General features: G+C 45.7%; 1 pseudogene; it reads right to left on the bottom strand.

Annotated features, from left to right (window-relative positions):
• Nucleotides 1–2,792: 2,792 nt before the first annotated feature.
• The window catches only part of LOC119292687, a 137,432-nt pseudogene continuing 121,025 nt past the window's right edge, over nucleotides 2,793–19,199 (bottom strand).

Here is a 19,199-nt window from a genome sequence, read left to right as displayed (position 1 = left end):
CTCCAAAAGAGAGGGGGAGAACATGGTATTGAGATCCAAAAAGAGAGAAGAAGCCATCTAGCTAATAACTATGGACCCGAAGGACTGTGGTAAACTACTCACAACTCATTGGAGGGGCTATGGTGTTGATGTAGAAGCCCTCCATGGTCGATTCCCCCTCCGGCGGAGCGCCGGCGAAGGCTCCAAGATGGGATCTCACGGATACAGAAGGTTACGGCGGTGGAAATTGTTTTTCGTTGGCTCCCTGGATGTTTTCGGGGTACATGGGTATATATAGGAGGAAGAAGTACGTCGGTGGCCGCCCGAGGGGCCCACAAGACTGGGGGGCGCGCCCTGTAGGGGTGGGTGCGCCCTCCACCCTCGTGGCCGCCTTGGCTGCTTCTTGACTTGCACTCCAAGTCCTCTGGATCACGTTTGTTCCAAAAATCACGCTCCCAAAGGTTTCATTCCGTTTGGACTCTGTTTGATATTCCTTTTCATCGAAATACTGAAATAGGCAAAAAAAATAGCAATACGGGCTGGGCCTCCAGTTAGTAGGTTAGTCCCAAAAATGATATAAATGTGTAAAATAAAGCCCATAAACATCCAAAAGGGGTAATATAATAGCATGGAACAATAAAAAATTATAGATACGTTGGAGACGTATCAGTAACCAAGTGTGAGAAGTGCCAGTTCCATTCAAAGAAGCTTCATCAACCAGCTCAAGTCCTGCAGACAATCCCTCTCTCCTGGCCATTCTCAGTATGGGGGCTCGACATACTGGGCCCCTTTCCCCGCACCATCGGGGGCTTTGAGTACTTGTACGTTGCAATCGACAAGTTCACAAAGTGGCCGGAGGTGGAATCAATGAGGAAGGTGACCACACAGTCAGCCATCAAATTCTTTAAGGGGCTAGTTTGCCGCTTTGATGTGCTGAACAGAGTCATCACTAACAATGGCACACAGTTCACAAGCCACACCTTCATGCAATACATTGGAGACCTCGGCAGCAAGGTCTGTTTCACTTCCGTGGCACACCCACGGAGCAACGGCTAAGCGGTGAGGGCAAATGCTGAAGTGCTGCGTGGCCTGAGGACGAAGACCTTCGACAGGCTGCACAAGAGCGGAAGGCGCTGGATTGATGAGTTGCCGGTGGTTCTTTCGTCGATCAGAACGATGCCAAATCGAGCCACCGGCCAGACACCCTTTGCCCTGGTATACGGGGCAGAAGCAGTTCTCCCCACGGAACTCATGTACGGGTCACCTCGAGTGCTCGCTTATGATGATCTTCAGCAAGAGCGATTGCGGCAAGATGAAGCAATGCTCCTCGAGGAAGATCGTATTTGGGTGGCTGTGAGAGCAGCACGCTACCATCAAGCCTTGCGCCGCTACCATAGCCGCAAGGTTCATGCCCGAAGCTTTGAGGAAGGCGACCTTGTTCTTTGGCACGTTCAGTCGGCCAAGAATTCCAACAAGTTGACGCCAAAGCGGGTAATACGAGTCACCAGGCCCAGTGCAGTCTACCTGGAGACCGAAGATGTCATTCCAGTGAGCAACTCCTGGAACATCAAGCATCTTCATAAGTTTTGCCCATAAGGCGCGGTTGCCGAGCCCCCCGGCAAGCCACCTTTGGTACAAGCCTTGCCGGCAAGGCATGTAACCCTCTATACAAAGCCAGGCGCAGACCCTGAGCATAAATAAACGAAGCGCTGGCGCCCTAAGTCATAGCATGCATGCTAGGTTGAGTCTCTCCCTCGGTTAGGGTTGATAGTGCTTAAGCGGTGACTAACCCCTAGCATAGAGGTTGAGTCTGTGTCTCTCTGTTCCTTTCTGTCCTCTTTGGTTCGTAGGGTACATGAATGTTTCTGCCAAGCTAAGTGAAAGAAAGAGAATGAGTCAGTGCTTCGGCCCCAGCAAGCCAAGGCTGCCGGGGGCTGAAGACACAAGGATCCACCCGCGGCAAGCCAAGGTTGCCAAGGGTTGCGGATTCAGATAAGTCTCTTATCCCCTGTTATGCATTTCCGTATGGAATTGGGACGTACGAAACCTTGTTTTATTCCAAGGGTGTCGTGCTCCCTTTTTCCTGCCACCCGAGAACTTTTCTTGGTTCAGAATCTGGTTGTAGCCGCGGCGGCAAGGAAGCAAGCGTAGGGCCTAACCCTACTTCACCCCCGCCTCCACTGAGAGCGTGATTTTGGTCGAATGAAGTGAGGGAGCAACAAGGCTCGTTGCCGGGTGCCGATGTTTATGTTGAAAATAACAAGGGTTTGTCCCCTAGTATGGGCTTCGCTCACACACAAAGGACCCAGCAAGCACCCTTTTTCATCAATACGCCCCATACAAGTACAGTTCGTACGGAATGTAAACATGAGCAAGGGGATTACATGTTTTAAATCTAACTAAGGCCCGCAGGCTTACAAGCTAAAAAGAGATAAGGTGCCTGTAATCCCTTTCTTTCCCCTCTCCTCAGGAAACAGAACAAGAAGGCAAGAGGGCAGAAGGAGTGCCTAGGCGAGGTACGAGCAGCAGAAGGCGCCAAGAGAACATGTTGGCGGCCGCCTGAGGGAGGGTTGGTGATGATGGTGCCGGGAGAAGAGCTGGAAGATGAGGCAGCGGTCCGTCAATACGCTATGAAGGCGTCGGTGCCATCGTACTACGACTTGACGGCCCGCCACCCGCCCTCTCCGGCCGCCCCACGTCAGCCGCCCAAGGAGGAGACCCCGAGATGTTCAAGGAGTCGGCCCCACAGGGAGAAGGGGCCCGGTGCAGATGTTGCTGCTTCCAGCACCGCCCTGGGGCGGCGGGTCCGACACCTAGTCGGACCCATCATCCTCTTGCCTGCTACCCTCGTTGTCGTTGCCGCTGTCCTCCTCGTCACTCTCGCTCGAGGAAGAGTCTTCGTCGTCAGAGGAGCTCTCCACGCAGCACTTCAGGCGAGTCCCGAAGTCTCCGAAGACCTTGACAGAGAGGAGGCCGTTCTTCATTAATTTGAAATAGAGAATGAGCCCCACCATCAGGCTGTGGATGCGAGTGAAGGTTTTCCATCCGTGACGGAGATACATGACATGAGGGGCTGGGAAATCAACATCGGCCCATGTGCCACTATTCCCACAGCCCCTCATATGCAATCTCAGCGCCTGCGGTGGGTCAAGCTCCATCTCCCGAGCGATTGGAGTAGGGAGCCGAAGATGATGCCGCGCCGGCCGGCGCAGCATGATGAAGAACTCGTGGTCCTAGTCCCAGACGTGGCCCTCCATTGGGGGAAGGACCGCCGGCGGAGGCAAGGCCGATGCGCCGCCCCGTCCTCCTCTTCCCCAAGCGCCATGGCAGCCTCGGCCTCGCCCCCTCCCCCTTCCCCTCACAGCCAGCTCCGCCGCCACAGGCTCTTGGGGAGGAGCGGCGCATTGTCGAGCAGAGACCCTCGCCGCCACCTTCGAAGCATCAGCGTGCACTCTCGCCATGGCAGAAGGGAGGAAGAAGCAAAGATGGGAGGAGGCGGATGGCGAAAGGCTGAAGGGTGCCATCCCTCTTGCTCCCCTCCTTATAAAGGGGCGGGGTCAGGGCTCAGCCGCCCCTCTCAGCTAACCCAGCTAATTAAGATGACAGCGGGCGAGGCCATCGACCGCCCTCCCCGCCCAATTGAAGGCGCGTGGGTATCAACCCACGCGCGCACGTCTTCCCATATTCCGCGCGCCTATCACCCGCCCTGCACTGTGCATGTGGCGTACGTGGCGCAAGGGGCGGGCGTAGTGGGACGCGTGGAACGATGGTTCCAGGGCAGAAAGCGTAAATGAGCAGCGGCCCCGCAGTCTTAAAGGGACACGCAAGCCGCATCTTTACTATTCACTGCAGGATGACGCAAGCGCGCTTCATTCACCCCATGCGTGATCCCCACATCACGCATTCAACACGAATCTTGGGGAAGCGCAGCGGACGAAGGATTACCACGGTCAAAACCAGCCCCGCCTACCCGCGCACCGTTGTGGGCCTAGCCCTATGACGCGTCGCGCTTATGTGTGGCCCCGGCCCAGGGGCTCCTGTTGGTGTACAGAAGTAGGGGTTCTACTTTGCACCCCTCTACCCATGCACGGGCAGCCAGAGCCACGCCCATGGTCACACTTGGCAAGGCAAGGGAAGGAGGCCGAAGCCATCATACAGTCCGAGCAATGCCAAGACAGAGACACGAAGAGCAAGAGGGCGAGGTGGGTTCCCCCGAAAAGACCCTTGCCGGGGCGGCCTCCACGACCCTGGCAAGGACCATGGCGGGGCAGCTTGCCCAACCCCAACGGAGTGCGCCACCCTCGAGCCCGAGGCTTCCAACACCCACATTGGAACCAAGGCTCGATAGGCGCCTCCATGGTGGCATGCAGATCTTTGTGAAGATCATCAACACACAATATCAGATGAGGACCACAGGACGAGACCCCCGGCAACAACCTTGTCGGGGACGACCGCGGTGCCACGGCAAGACCCTTGCTGGGGCCCCCGGCAAGACCCTTGCCGAGGACATCAACGGGACCGCGGCCAGGCCCACGCGCATCAAGACCCCACCGCCGTTCCCATGCAGCTGCCAGCCCAGCCAGTCAGGCAGGCACCTGCGTGGCGATGCGCGGTCCCGGGGCCAACTCAGCAAGCACCTGCGTGGTGGCATGCAGATCTTCATGAAGACGCCGCCACTGCGCCACCTCAGCAGCCTGCCAGCCTACATGGCGCTAACCGCCTCGCTGGCCCAGGCACGCGTCGAAGCAGGGCGAGGTGGCGATAAAGCGAGGGGGGCACCTCAGGGGCACATTTAATGCGTTTTGTCCCATAATAGCAAGTGATAAGCTTGTACACTGTACCCTTTTTCCACCTCCTGTGTACCACTGTAGCGCCTCCTTCGACTATAAAAGGAGGCCCGGGGCGTACAGAAGGGGGATTCGGCTCCTGGAGCAAGTCACGCTCGGTAGCTAGTTCAAGAACACAAATATACACACCAAAGCAGGACTAGGGTATTACGCATTTCCGCGGACCGAACCTGGGTAAACGACCTTTGTGCTAGCTCTTGGACCCGCTCTTCTCATGACCCCTCGCTCGCCGACCACATTAGGGATTCTTGTGATCCCATAGATGTCGTTCCCACCGACAAACAAACTATGTTCCTCAGTCATCAAACAATTGCAATTCATCTTATTTTCAGGAAGGGTCTAATGACCCACAAGTATCCTTTTCGGTAAGTAAGAATGTCGAACCCAACGAGGAGCAGAAGGAAATGACAAGTAGTTTTCAGCAAGGTAATGTCTGCAAGTGCTAAAATTGTAAGTAACATAGTAGTTTGATAGGAAGATAACTTGTAACGAGCAAGTAATGATAATAGTAACAGAAGTGCAGCGAGGTAGTCCAATCCTTTTTAGGCAAAGGACAGGCCAAAACGGTCTCTTATAATAAGCAAAGCATTCTTGAGGGTACACAGGAATTTCATCTAGTCACTTCCATCATGTTGATTCGATTCATGTTCGCTACTTTGATAATTTGATATGTGGGTGGACTAGTGCTTAGGTGATGTACTTACTTGAACAAACCTCCTACTTATGATTAATACCCTCTCAAGCATCCACAACTACGAGAAAAGTATTAAGAATAAATTCTAACCATAGCATTAAACTTTTGGATCCAATCGGTCCCTTACGGAATAGCGCATAAACTAGGGTTTAAGATTCTGTCACTCTCGCAACCCATCATCTAATTACTACTCCACAATGCATTCCCTTAGGCCCAAATATGGTGAAGTGTCATGTAGTCAACGTTCACATGACACCACTAAGGGAATCACAATATACATACTATCAAAATATCGAACACATATCAAGTTCGCATGATTACTTGCAACATGATTTCTTCCATGACCTCAACAAAAAAGTAACTACTCATAAGTGATGAACATGCTCAAGATGAGATGGGTATTAAATAGCATAATGGATCCGAACATATAATCTTCCACCAAAGAAACCATATAGTGATCAATTACAAGATGTAAACAACACTACTAGTCACCCACAAGCACCAATCTAAAGTTCCGGTACAAAGATTGAACATAAGAGATGAACTAGGGTTTGAGAGGAGATGGTGTTGATGGAGATGTTGATGGAGATTTCCCTCCCCGAGATGGGAGAGTTGTTGGTGATGATGCTGACGATGATTGCAACCTCCGGGAGGGAAGTTCCCCCGGCGGGAATCGCTCCACCGGAGGGCAAAAGTGCTCCTGCCCAAGTTCCGCCTCGAGACGGCGGCGCTTCATCCCGAAAGTCCCCTCCTTATTTTTTTCTAGGTAAAAATGACTTATGTACCATAAGATGGGCACCATAGGTGGGCTGGGCTGAGCACAACCCACCAGGGCGCGCCTGTGGGGGGGGGGGGCAGGCGCTCCCTGGTGTCTTGTGCTCACCAGGTGGCCCCCCTCTGGTGGTTATTTGCTCTAGTATTTCTTATTTATTCCATAAAAATCCTCTTGAAGTTTCAGCCCATTTGGAGTTGTGCAGAATAGGTGGCCTGACGTAGCTTTTCCATGTCCACATTTCCAGCTGCCGAAATTCTTCCTCTTTCTTTGTACCTTGCATATTATGAGAGAAAAAGGCATTGGAATTACTCCAAAAAGCATTATTGTGCATTAAAACGTCATAAATAATAGTAGGTAAACATGATGCAAAATGGACGTATCAACTCCCCAAGCTTAGACCTCACTTGTCCTCAAGCGAAAACCAAAATCGAAAAACATGTCCACGTGCTTAGAGAGAGAGGTGTCGATAAAAACAAAATATAGACATAGAAGCGTCATGTGAATTATTATAACAGCAACAAACTTTAACATAAAACCTTTATCATAAAACTTTTATCATAGACTTCTCATGAATAAGTAATAATTCATCACACTACGAAGTATAAAGCATAATCTCTATTAGAAACCAACAAACTATGTTCTCAGTCAACTTTGCAACTACAATTCATCATCTTTTCAGGAAGGGTCACATATCAGAGCCTTTAGGCAAGTCCACATACTCAACCATCATATAGTCTTCTATGATTGCTAACACTCACCCCATACACATGAGCAAAACGTTGTAACCGGACACATAGAAAGATAGGGGCTTATAGTTTCGCCTCCCAATTTATTCACCTCAAAGGTGATGTCAACAATAATAACTCATGCTACCCATATTCAACTGGACATATGTGCCTTGATCTTTCCTCACCACATGATGCTTGCCAAAGGAGAAAAATAAAAAGGAATATAGAGAGAAAACTTTGACTCTGGCATAAAAGTAAATACATAAAAATAAAAGATAGGCCCTTCGCAGAGGGAAGCAGAGGTTGTCATGCGCTTATTTGTTTGTATTCTCAACCCCTTAGTGCAAAAGAACGTCAGGTTATATTGCCCCTTATGATAGCAACCTTTATTATGTAGTCTGTCGTTTTTATTCTTTGCTATCACAAGTTCATACAACGCTCAATTTTCTCTTACACTAAATGATCTAACACTTTTAGAAGCAATTTTTATTGCCTTATTGCACCAATGAAAACTTACTTGAAGGATCTTATTCAATCCTTAGGTAGGTATGGTGGACTCTTGAAAATAAGATTTGGGTTTAAGGGTTTCTGGATGCACAAGTAGTATCTCTACTTAGTGCAGAGTTTTTGGCTAGCAAAGACGGGGGGCAAGCACCACATGTTGAAGGATCTATGACAATATAACTTCTATGTGAATATGACAAACATAAATCATTATGTTGTCTTCCTTGTCTAACTTTAGCAATTTTGGCATATAATATTTTGATGGGGGCTCACAATCACAAAAGATTTCCAGGATAATGTATTTGTATGTGAATCTTCTCTTCCCTTATTAATTCTTTCATGAGTTGCATCATTGACCAATGCTATGTTTGTCAATCTCTAATAAAATTTTCTACTTATACTTTTCCTTATCCGGTGTCATTACCTACCATAGGATTATCATATGATTTTTTCCATTTATTTCCTTTATTTTTAATGGAACATGAAAGTAAAGAAAGCAAAAACTCAAACTAAACTTTATTATATATCTCGCACACGATTATAAGGATAGATCACTAAGCAAACTCTCAAAAAGAAAGGATCGAACTAAACTTTTATTCATCTAAAGCAGAAGATAACTATGGATTGAACTAAGATAAGTAAAGCCAAAGATAGTAGGGGTGATACGATATCAGGGCACCTCCCCAAGCTTGGCGGAAGCCAAGGGGAGTGCCCATACCCGATACTCAGTTTTCTTTCAGTAAAAGAGATTCTCCAATATATGGATGACGCTCTGGAGGAAGATGATGTGTTCTTGATGCAGAATATTTTTATGAGTGAGATATTTATTTTGCACACGAACCATTTCAATGATTTGAAAGGCTTCAATCTAAGTCGGGGTAATATGAGCATATTAAGGTTTAAGGATATCTTCTTCTCCTTCCTCAGCAGGCCAGGCCTGCTCAACCACCGACGCTTGATCTCTGGTAGCCTCCTTGCTCTTGTCCCCTTTGACAACTTCTACGGGCTCTTCTCTCTTCAGCTCGATCTTCATCACTCAAGTATCCTCTTCCGCATTGTTAGAGGAAGAAGAAGAAATGATGCCTGGCTCAATAGATCTGACCGAAGATAGCAAGAAAAGAGAACAGAAGATTTCTCCGTGATATGGTGGTCAATAGGTTTGGGGGGTATATAAAGATTTTTTATCTTGGGAAACAAGCAAATGGGAAAAAAATGGAGTCCGGAAGGTACCTGAGGTGGGCACAACCCACCTGGGCGCGCCTGGCAAGCCAGACGCGCCCTGGTGTCTTGTGCCCACCAGGGTGACCTTCCTGATTGTTTCTTATTTTCCTAATTTTTGTCATTTTCCAAAACCGACATAAAATATTTTTGCAGATTTTTTGGAGTCGGCTTACTTACCATATCAAGTACCTCCTCTTTTTGACAATTTTGGAGTGTTCTGGAAGGTCTCTTTTATGTGCTCTTTCGGTGTCATAGTTTGGATAATATTACTTCCAACATTAATGGGCATACGTGAGATATAATGTTTTATTCGTTGCCCATTAACAACCTTCGGGTTAGTACCTTCGGCATTATTTATGTTAATAGCTCCAGACCGATAAACCTCATCGATAACATAGGGTCCTTCCCACTTAGAGAGGAGTTTTCCTGCAAAGAATCTAAAACATGAGTTGTACAAAAGAACATATTCTCCAACTTTGAACTCACGCTTTTGGATTCTTTTATCATGCCATCTTTTAACTTTTTCTTTAAATAACTTGGCATTTTCATAAGATTGGGTTCGCCGTTCATCTAAGGAGCTAATATCAAATAACCTCTATTCACCGGCAAGTTAAAATCATAGTTGAGTTCTTTGATTGCCCAATAAGCTTTATGTTCTAACTCAAGAGGCAAATGACAAGCCTTTCCAGAAACCATTTTATAAGGAGACATACACATAGGATTTTTATATGTTGTTCTATAAGCCCAAAGTGCATAATATAATTTCTTAGACCAATTCTTCTGGGACCTATTGACAGTCTTTTGTAGAATTAATTTTATTTCTCTATTGCTAAGTTCAACTTGACCACTAGACTGAGGATGATAGGGTGAAGCAATTCTATGGTTAACATCATACTTAGCAGGCATTTTACGGAAAGCACCATGAATAAAGTGTGAACCGCCATCTGTCATTAAATATATAGGGACTCCAATCCTTGGGAAAATAAATTCCTTAAGCATTAGAGGTGTTGTGATCAACACTACTTGTTGGAATAGCTTCTACCCACTTAGTAACATAATCAATAGCTACCGAGATATGTGTATACCTGTTAGATGAATGAAAAGGCCCCATGTAATCAAATCCCCAAACGTCAAATGGTTCAACAACAAGTGAATAATTCATAGGCATTTATTGACGCTTACCTATATTACTTGTTCTTTGACATTCATCACAAGATAGGACGAACTTACAAGCATCCTTGAAAAGAGTAGGCCAATAAAACCCAGACTGCAATACCTTGTGAGCAGTTCTATATCCTACATGATGCCCTCCATAAGCTTCGGAGTGACATTTCCGTAGGATTTATCCCTGTTCATGCTCAGGTACACAACATCTAATAATACCATCTATTCCTTCTTTATAAAGATGTGGATCATCCAAAAAGTAATCTCTTAAATCATAGAAGAATTCTTTTGTTGGTATGTAAAGCTAGGTGGTAAATATTTAGCAACAATGTAATTAGCATAGTCAGCATACGAAGGTGTGTTATCAGAAACATTTATTGCAGCTAACTGCTCATCTAGAAAACTATCATCAATAGGTAGTGGGTCATCAATCACATTTTCAAGCCTAGACAAGTTATTAGCTACGGGGTTCTCTGCTCCCTTTCTATCAGTGATATGCAAATCAAATTCTTGTCGCAAGAGAACCCATCGCATAAGCCTAGGTTTAGCATCTTTCTTTTCCATAAGATATATAAGAGCAGCATGGTCGGGGTGAACAATTACTTTTGAATCAACAATGTAAGATCTAAATTTATCACAAGCAAACACCACTGTGAAAAATCCTTTTTAAGTAGTAGCATAATTTCTTGGAGCATTGTCTAGAGTTTTACTAGCATGATGAATAACATTTAGTTTCTTGTCAACTCTTTGTCCTAGAATAGCACCAACAGCATAATCACTAACATCACACATAATTTCAAAAGGCAAGTTCCAGTCAGGTGGTTGAACAATAGGTGCAGAAATTAAGGCTTTCTTGAGTGTTTCAAAGGCTTCAAAACAATCATCATCAAAAACAAAAGGAACATCCTTTTGCAAAATATTTGTAATGGGCATAGAAATTTTAGAAAAGTCTTTGATAAACCTCCTATAGAAACCAGCATGACCTAAGAAACTATGAATACCTTTGATATCTTTAGGACATGGCATTTTCTCAACTGCATCAACCTTAGCTTTGTCCACTTCAATACCTCTTTCAGAAATATCTCTGCAGAACTCGATCAAGATTGCTTAAGCAATCATCAAAATACTTCCCATAAACAGAAAAAACATCCATGAAAACTTCAACAATATTTTCACAAAAGTCAGAGAATATAGCAGTCATACATCTTTGAAAGGTAGAAGGTGCATTGCATAAACCAAAAGGCATACGTCTATAAGCATAAGTTCCAAAGGGACAAGTGAAAGTGGTCTTTTCTTGATTAGGTTGAGAAACAGGTATTTGTGAAAATCCAGAGTATCGATCAAGGAAGCAAAAATGTGTGTACTAAGATAATCTTACTAGCATTTCATCAATAAAAGACAGAGGGTAATGATCTTTTCTAGTTTCTTTGTTTAATTTTGTAAAATCAATTACCATTCATTGCCTGTAAAATTTCTCTGTGGAATAAGTTCATTCTTATCATTAGGTACAACAGTAATACCTCCTTTCATAGCGACACAATGAACAAGACTTACCCATCTACTATCAGCTATAGGATAGATTATACCTGCTTCCAGAAGTTTTAATATTTCTGTCCTTACCACTTCCTTCATGTTTGGATTTAACCGACATTGGTGATCAACAACAGGTTGAGCATCGGGTTCCATATTAATCTTGTGCGGGCATAGAGTGGGACTAATGCCCTTTAAATCATCAAGAGTCTATCCAATAGCAGCTTGGTGCTTCCTTAGAACTTTCAATAATCTCTCTTCTTCTTGTTCTGAAAGGTTAGCACTAATAATAATAGGATATATCTTCTTCTCATCAAGATAAGCATATTTCAAAGTGTCTAGCAATGGTTTTAATCCAAACACATGATCACCTTTAGGTGGAGGAAGACCTCCTAGAGTTTCAATAGGCAAACTGTGTTTAAGCAGAGGACGTTGTTCAAAGAAAATCTTATCTATTTCGTTTCTTTCATGCACATGTAAATCATTTTCATGGTCTAGCAGATATTATTCTAGAGGATCAGTAGGAGGCACAACAATAGAAGAAAGACCCATTATTTCATTTTTACTAGGAAATTCTTTTTTATGAGGTTTTCTAATAAACTTGGAAAAATTAAACTCATGAGACTCATCACCAAAGCTAACACCGACAGTTTGTTTCTCACAATCTATTTTAGCATTAACGGTGTTCAAGAATGGTCTAGCACAGATAATGGGACAAAAATCATCTTGTGGGGAACCAAGAACAAGAAAATCAGTAGGATATTTTATTTTCCCACACACGACTTCAACATCTCTAACAATCCCAATTGGTGATATAGTATCTCTATTAGCAAGTTTAATAGTAACATCTATGTCTTCTATCTCCGCAGGTGCTATGTCATCCATAATTTCTTGATATAAGGTAAAGGGGATAGCACTCACGCTAGCACCTATGTCGTATAAACCATGATAACAGTGATCTCCTATTTTAACTGAGACAATGGGCATGCCAGCAATAGGTCTATGTTTATCCTTTTTATCGGGTTTGGCAATTCTAGCAGCTTCTTCATAGAAGTAAATAACATGCCCATCTGTATTTTCTTCCAGGAGATCCTTAACCATAGCAACACTAGGTTCTACTTTGATTTGTTCATCAGGTTTAGGTGTTCTAATATAACTTTTGTTGAAAATAGTTGAAACTTTAGCATGTTCCTTGATCCTAATAGGGAAAGGTTGTTTCTCAATATAAGCAGTAGGGACAACTGGATCAACATTATAAATAATAGTTTCCTCTTTAGCTAGTATCGGTTCTTTAATTTCTCCTTCAATAGGTGGGTGATATTTAAACCATTTCTCCTTAGGCAGATCAGCATGAGTAGCAAATGATTCACAAAAGGAGGCTACTATCTCAGAGTCAAGTCCATATTTAGTGTTAAACTTTTTAAAAGCATCGGTATTCATAAAAGATTTAACACAATCAAACTTGAGCTTAATACCAGACTCTTTACCTTCGTCGAGTTCCCAATCTTCATAGTTGCGTTTAATTCGTTCCAATAGATCCCACCGTAATTCAATAGTCTTCTTCATAAAAGAACCAACACAAGAAGTATCAAGAATGGATAGGTCATTATGAGAAATCCGAGCATAAAAATTCTGGATAATAATTTCTCTTGAGAGCTCATGATTGGGGCATGAATATAGCGATACTTTCTCCTTTACGAGGCCAAAAATTATATATGTAATTCTGATCACGATGAACTAGCACTACAAAAAAAAGACACATACGTGACATTTTGGTCCAAACAAATTTTTCTGTCATGCTTATGACACTTCTATGACGAAAATTGTGACAAAGAATGGTATCATCATAGATGTCGTGGGCTCCTACTTCTATGAAAAAAAATCATGACAGAAAAAGGGCTTTTCATCCTGGGCGGGCCAGAGACGCAGTTGCATGACATTCTTTGTGTCGTCCATGATGGAAAGAATCATGGTAGAAGCCAGGGCAAGGAAAATACCGCGGAGTTCCCAGCTGCGGTGGGTGGTTGGGGCTGAGCGATGCATTGTGGTTTGCGCGTTCCTCTCATGTATGCACGTGTGTGCGAGGCGTTGGCTAACTGAACCCGGAGCAATCACACGTTACTGAACCCGAGCGATTGATCCCTTGGCTGTTAACTGAACCCGGGCGATTCACTCACTTCTGACTGAACCCGAGCAATTCTTTCGCTGTTACTGCTAACTGAACCGAAGTGATCGATCACTGCTACTTCTTACTAAAGCCGATCGAGCAGGTGTTGGGTTGCCTCTCGATGAACAGTGACCGTTGCTACCGTGCGCGCTGTATGTAGAATGAGTCGAGATGTGGTGACTCGAGCCGGTTGGTTGGCTGTGGATGAACAGTTCCTGGTGGGGGTTGGATGAACAAGACCCTGTGGTAGTAGAGGTCGTTGTCACTAGATGAACAGGATCCCGATCGATCAAGCCGGTTGGGGGTGGATGACTAGGACCCCGTGGAGGGCTGGATGAATAGGACGACCCCGTGGAGGGCTGGTTGAATAGTAGCGGGTGGAGGGCTGGATGAACAGTAGCCCGTGGAGGGGTGGTTGAACAAGACCCCGTGGAGAGGGCTAGTTGAACAGTAGCCGGTGGAGGAGCGGTGGAGGCTGGATGAACAGGAACCCCGTGGATGAACAGTCATAGGTGGAGGCGGGAGGAGGTCGATGGTGGATGAACAGTCTTAGGTGGAGGCTGGAGGAGGTCGATGGTGGAGATGAATAGTAGCTCGTGGAGTCCTATTTTGTGGTACGCCACACCCCTCCCAATGAACAGGACCCTCGTTTCGATCGTAGAGCTCCAACACAAGTCCATTTCCTTTGTTTTGCGGTACGCCACACCCCTCTCAATCAACAGGACCCCGTTTCGACCGTAGGAGGATGAAGAGAAGTCTGTTTCCTCTATTTTGTGGTATGCCACACCCCTTTTGGTGAACAGGATCCCGTTTTGACCATAGGCGGTCGAACACAAGGCCATTTCCTCCGTTCTGCGGTATGCCAGGCCTCGTTTCGATCGACTGTTCCGTCGAAGACGGTTGTCTCCCGATGAACACAACGCATTTTGTTGCCTCCTGATGAACACGATGACCCAGTTTCTCTGTTTCGACCCAGCCATGTACACGAGCCCTGGCCGTACGTATGCGCTAGTAGGCATTCGAGACCCCGCCCGTATGTACATACATGGCCGTATTTACTTTCTTGCACCCTGGTTGTACGTATGTGTACATGCTACGTCCGCACCTCTCCTACGACACATGCCCTTCCTTACTCGGCCACGGTTCATCGTTGCAGCCTGCAGACAGACCGATCGACCAGTATGTACGTACACGTTCGCGACCAAAATGACAACGCTACGTACGCTTCGACCAGGTGTGTCCCGACTGTCAGGGAGGATAAGGAGGAACTTCCCTGCGTGCGAAGATATAGCTGGTGGGTCCCAGCTGTTAGGGGGAGGAATCATTTTTATTTTGCGAGTAATAAGGAGGCACTTCCTTGTGTTCGAAGATGTAGCTGGTTGGTCCAGCTGTCAGCCTCACCGCCTAAAGTCCTCTTCCTATGGTTGTCCTTCGTTGACCATGTTGACCACGCCACACCGAGAGCACCAAGGCGGTGTACGGCAGCGAGGCCTAGGAAGGGAACAATGCGGAGCCGGGGAAGATGCGATAGTGGGCCCATGCGGAGGGGAGTACGTGGGTTGACTGCTTCGACTGCGGCGTGAGCTGCCGTCACCGAAGAATAGCAGGAGGTGTGGGTGAGTATAGAGGTATGGCATGGCCAGTGGTGGTAGCACAGCCGGACACAGGAGGCAGGAGCAGGCGGCACGGCCGGCGCTGGTTTGGGTGGCTGGAGCAAGAAGACTAGAGGTTGAAGAAGCACGACGACCGTTGGATGGACATCGTACGGTCACTGTAGCTAGAATCGTTTATATTGACTAAGTTGACAAAGCCCTTGGTACGCATCAACTTAGTAGGCCCACAGGTCATCCTACGAAACGGTGTGCCCCAGATGCGAGGGGGAGGAATCATTTTTTGGGCGGCTGAAGCAAGGGAAGCATGACATACTTTGGATGGACATCCAACGGCCACTGCTGCTAGAATCGTGTGTTGACTATAAGTTGACAAAGCCTTGCATATGCGTCAACTAACTTTTTTTTAGGGGACGCGTCAACTTAGTAGGCACACAAGTGTGTGGCATAGAACATATAGCCCATTTGCGATTTGTAAGAATGTACAACCCATTTTTGAATTCCAATGGAATTTACTATAGCCCATTTACAGTTTGTTAGAAGTACAACCCATTTTCTAGCTAGGACAACGATTAGTAATTTCAACCAACCGCTCATAACAGAATTCAATAAAATTTCTGACATTTTGATGGCATCCGAAATATTTTTATCCCGAAATTTCTAGTGAGATTAAATATAATTTCAAAATAAATTTGTATTACGTTAAAATCCAACAAAATAGTGTGCGCGCAACAAGTAATGAAATTAAAAATTTCAAATCCAAAAGTAATACTTGTTTTAAAACTAATGACGTGTTTGGTTCATTTTTTTATAGTACTACCCAGTTTTTATAATTACATCCCATTTATTATTTCTTAAAGGCCATTTTTTAGCCTAATGCGTCCCTCCTAGGAAAGATTTGCAGCCCAGCGGGGCAGAGAATAACAAGTTGACCCGGATATTGTGTACAACTGTCGGCCCAGTTGCATTGCTGATGTTCAAAAAAAGGCATGTGTAGTACGGTACAACTTTACATGGCTACTTAGCCCACATTCAGCAACGCCGGAAAGGCCCAAACAAGGCTTTTGTACAACTTTTTGAAGTCATTGAGCTCAATTAATAACTTAAGAATAAAGTTAGAGTACAGTGGAACCTAATTAAAAGCTGTCACGAGCGAAGAAATAATTCAATGGGTCCCTTTTGTGCGCGTGTGTGTGTGTGCGTATGTGTGTGTGTGTGAGAGAGAGAGAGATACCCATCAGTCGATGCTCGTAAATACATCTTTCAGCCACATGCATTGCTGATGCTCAGTAAAAACTTATATAGTTGACACAATCATATAGAACATCATAGCACACCGAACTTGCATACAAAAATTTCACATAGGCGGTACAATCAGGGTGGAAGCAGTGGATTGCTATGGGTAGGGCTATGTTGAAACCAACGAACTCGTTCATAATGGTTCATCGTCTTTATCAATGACGGGGAAATATCTTGAATGATGTGCAAAGAAAATAGACAAACAACACAATAAGTTCTGCTAGCACATTAAGTTGACGTACAACCCCTTCTAAAAAAAGTTCAGGTACTAGAATAGGTCACAATCAAATGTGCTGGCACATCAGTGCTTCACACCCATATCTATGATTTAACTAGTATCTGACAAGATTCAGTTGTTACCTTAAATTAGAGCACATCTAGGCAGCCAACCCTGCCACTACTCCCAAAGAAGCAGTGGCCTCCGCTGCGTGATGGAGTAGGCCCTATGCCATCCATCGTTCCAACGAACACGGGGAAAGTCCGATGTTTACTCTTGTAATGGACATCGTCGATGGAGCCTGGCACCAGGGGCGGCGGCAGGACTTTGATTGATGGATTGGCCACTTCTTCGACATGCACGAACACTCGATACAGGTACATCCCTGACGTGGTCCGCGACGGCCTTGGTGGCGACGAATAGTACATACCTGGTTCCTGCACCGGTATCTCAACACCAATCACCTTTGGTATGGTGGACGGCTTCTTCATCCATGCCATAACCGTCAGAGCCCAGCTATCTGGAGGAACAAACATACTTACGGGCTCACCTCCAAGGTCATTGATAAGCTCATTCATGGACTCGCTGTTCCAAGCACGTCGATGCATGCCGTGGAAGGTAAGCTTTGTTAAAAACTCAAGCTCAGAGCTCACCGAGCCCTATCCTGGGTGCCACCGATCAAACCTCACCAGTGCGCCATCGCAGAACAAACGCCGGGAGGATTTGAACACACGACTGCAGCCGAAAGTAGTCTGGAACCTGACGAAGAATTCAGCCGGTGGCGGACAGACTTTGACGAGTAAGTCACTTATTTGGATGTTGTGCGCAATGCCAAGAGCTTTACAAGGTCGTCTGGCGAGACAGGAGGCTGGTCGCCGTTCATGGTTACCATCAGCACTTTGCCGGCAAACTGGTCGTAAAGCGCCGCCATGCCACTATTGAGAGACAACACGCAGCGCCCAAAGGCAGGACGGACCTCGGGATCTCCGGCTTGGAGATCCGCGTTGACCGGCGACATGATAGTGCGCTTGAGTACATGGAGTACAGGTGGGGATTTGGGGGAACTGGAGTAGGAATCGAGATTCCAGAGGTGGGGGAGGGGCGGGATATTTGGGATGAAAAGGTAGCATGAATTTCGAACACGCGCCAAATATGCTCTCGGCGTGCAAGTGCACAAAAACACTGGTGGCGCCCACATATCGGCCTAAGAGTCCTTATTCTTTCTTTTTTTGAGAGCCTGGCCTTTTTTTGAGGATCTTTTGAGAGCCCGGCCTGAGAGTCATAATTGACCTGTTTGGCATTGCGTTTCTACTCGGCCCATATTCAACGACACCTCACTGGCCCAAACAATTGTACATCATCGAAAAGACACTGAGCTCAAATTAAAACTTGAAAAAAGGAGATATACTCTGAACACTTGAGAATGGTGATGCCCTGATTTAGCCCACCAGCAGTTCTAGACAATAAATAGTTTGAAACAACGATGTATATACAACATTCAAACACTGACTAGTGACTACTACTGACATAAACAGCAAGACATGATAGTTCATAAGAAGTCTCGCCACACCACCAAAATGCACCCATCTGCAACACTCAGACTCTCGTGATCCAGACGAGAATGACATTCTAAATAGAGGCAACTATTACATAGTAAGAGTGAATAGACGAGGATGACCAAATGACAAGGAATATGCATAACAAAAGAGAGAACTACCCATCCAAAACAAGCAGCAAAGACAACAAGTCATTCGAAGAGGGATGATCCAACACCATCATAATTTGCAGCCCCGCTTCAGCGAATAGTGATCTAGAGACACCGGTACTCCACCCTTTCGACACAACAGCCCAATTACCTATCAACCTGAAGGCTTGAACCACATCACTGCCTGTCAGACTTGAGACATCTAAGGATCAAAGTTAATCTAGATGCCTTTGTCATTCTCACCTTCTTTTGGCTGCAGGCTATATCGTTAACAATCAGGGGAGTTTGCTCCCGAAGTCCTAGGGCTCGCTGTGTAGACACAATTTTCCATAGCAAATAGAGCCTCTCTGCCATCAAGGTCCTTGCCAACGGTGATCTCCTGGTTAATCAGACAATTGAGTCCGAGAAACAGAGAGTGTGAACCAAGGCTGTTTACCCGCCTCCAACTGAAAAATCCTAAAGGCCCCAACAAGCTGGTATCCTGCTCATAGACGTAACAACCACTGTTCGGATACTCACGTATTTCATGGTAGTGGGGTTTTTGCAATAAAACTTTTCTGGCTCATGTGTCTGAATGATCATTAGTCTTTTTGTTGTCGCCTGATCGAGCAAGGAACCAGTTGTGCTTTCCTGTTTTTGGCAAAGGTGGTGTGATTACAAAGGGCAGTAACTGTAGGGACACTGCATCATACCAAAAAGGACAGGCATTGTTAATGTAAGATCAACATTGTTCAGAGTATGAATAGGATAATGCAAGAA

Source organism: Triticum dicoccoides, chromosome 4B, assembly GCF_002162155.2.
Source record: "Triticum dicoccoides isolate Atlit2015 ecotype Zavitan chromosome 4B, WEW_v2.0, whole genome shotgun sequence".
NCBI lineage: Eukaryota > Viridiplantae > Streptophyta > Magnoliopsida > Poales > Poaceae > Triticum > Triticum dicoccoides.
Note: the sequence above shows the minus strand (reverse complement) of the source record. Positions and strands in the feature narration are given on the sequence as shown.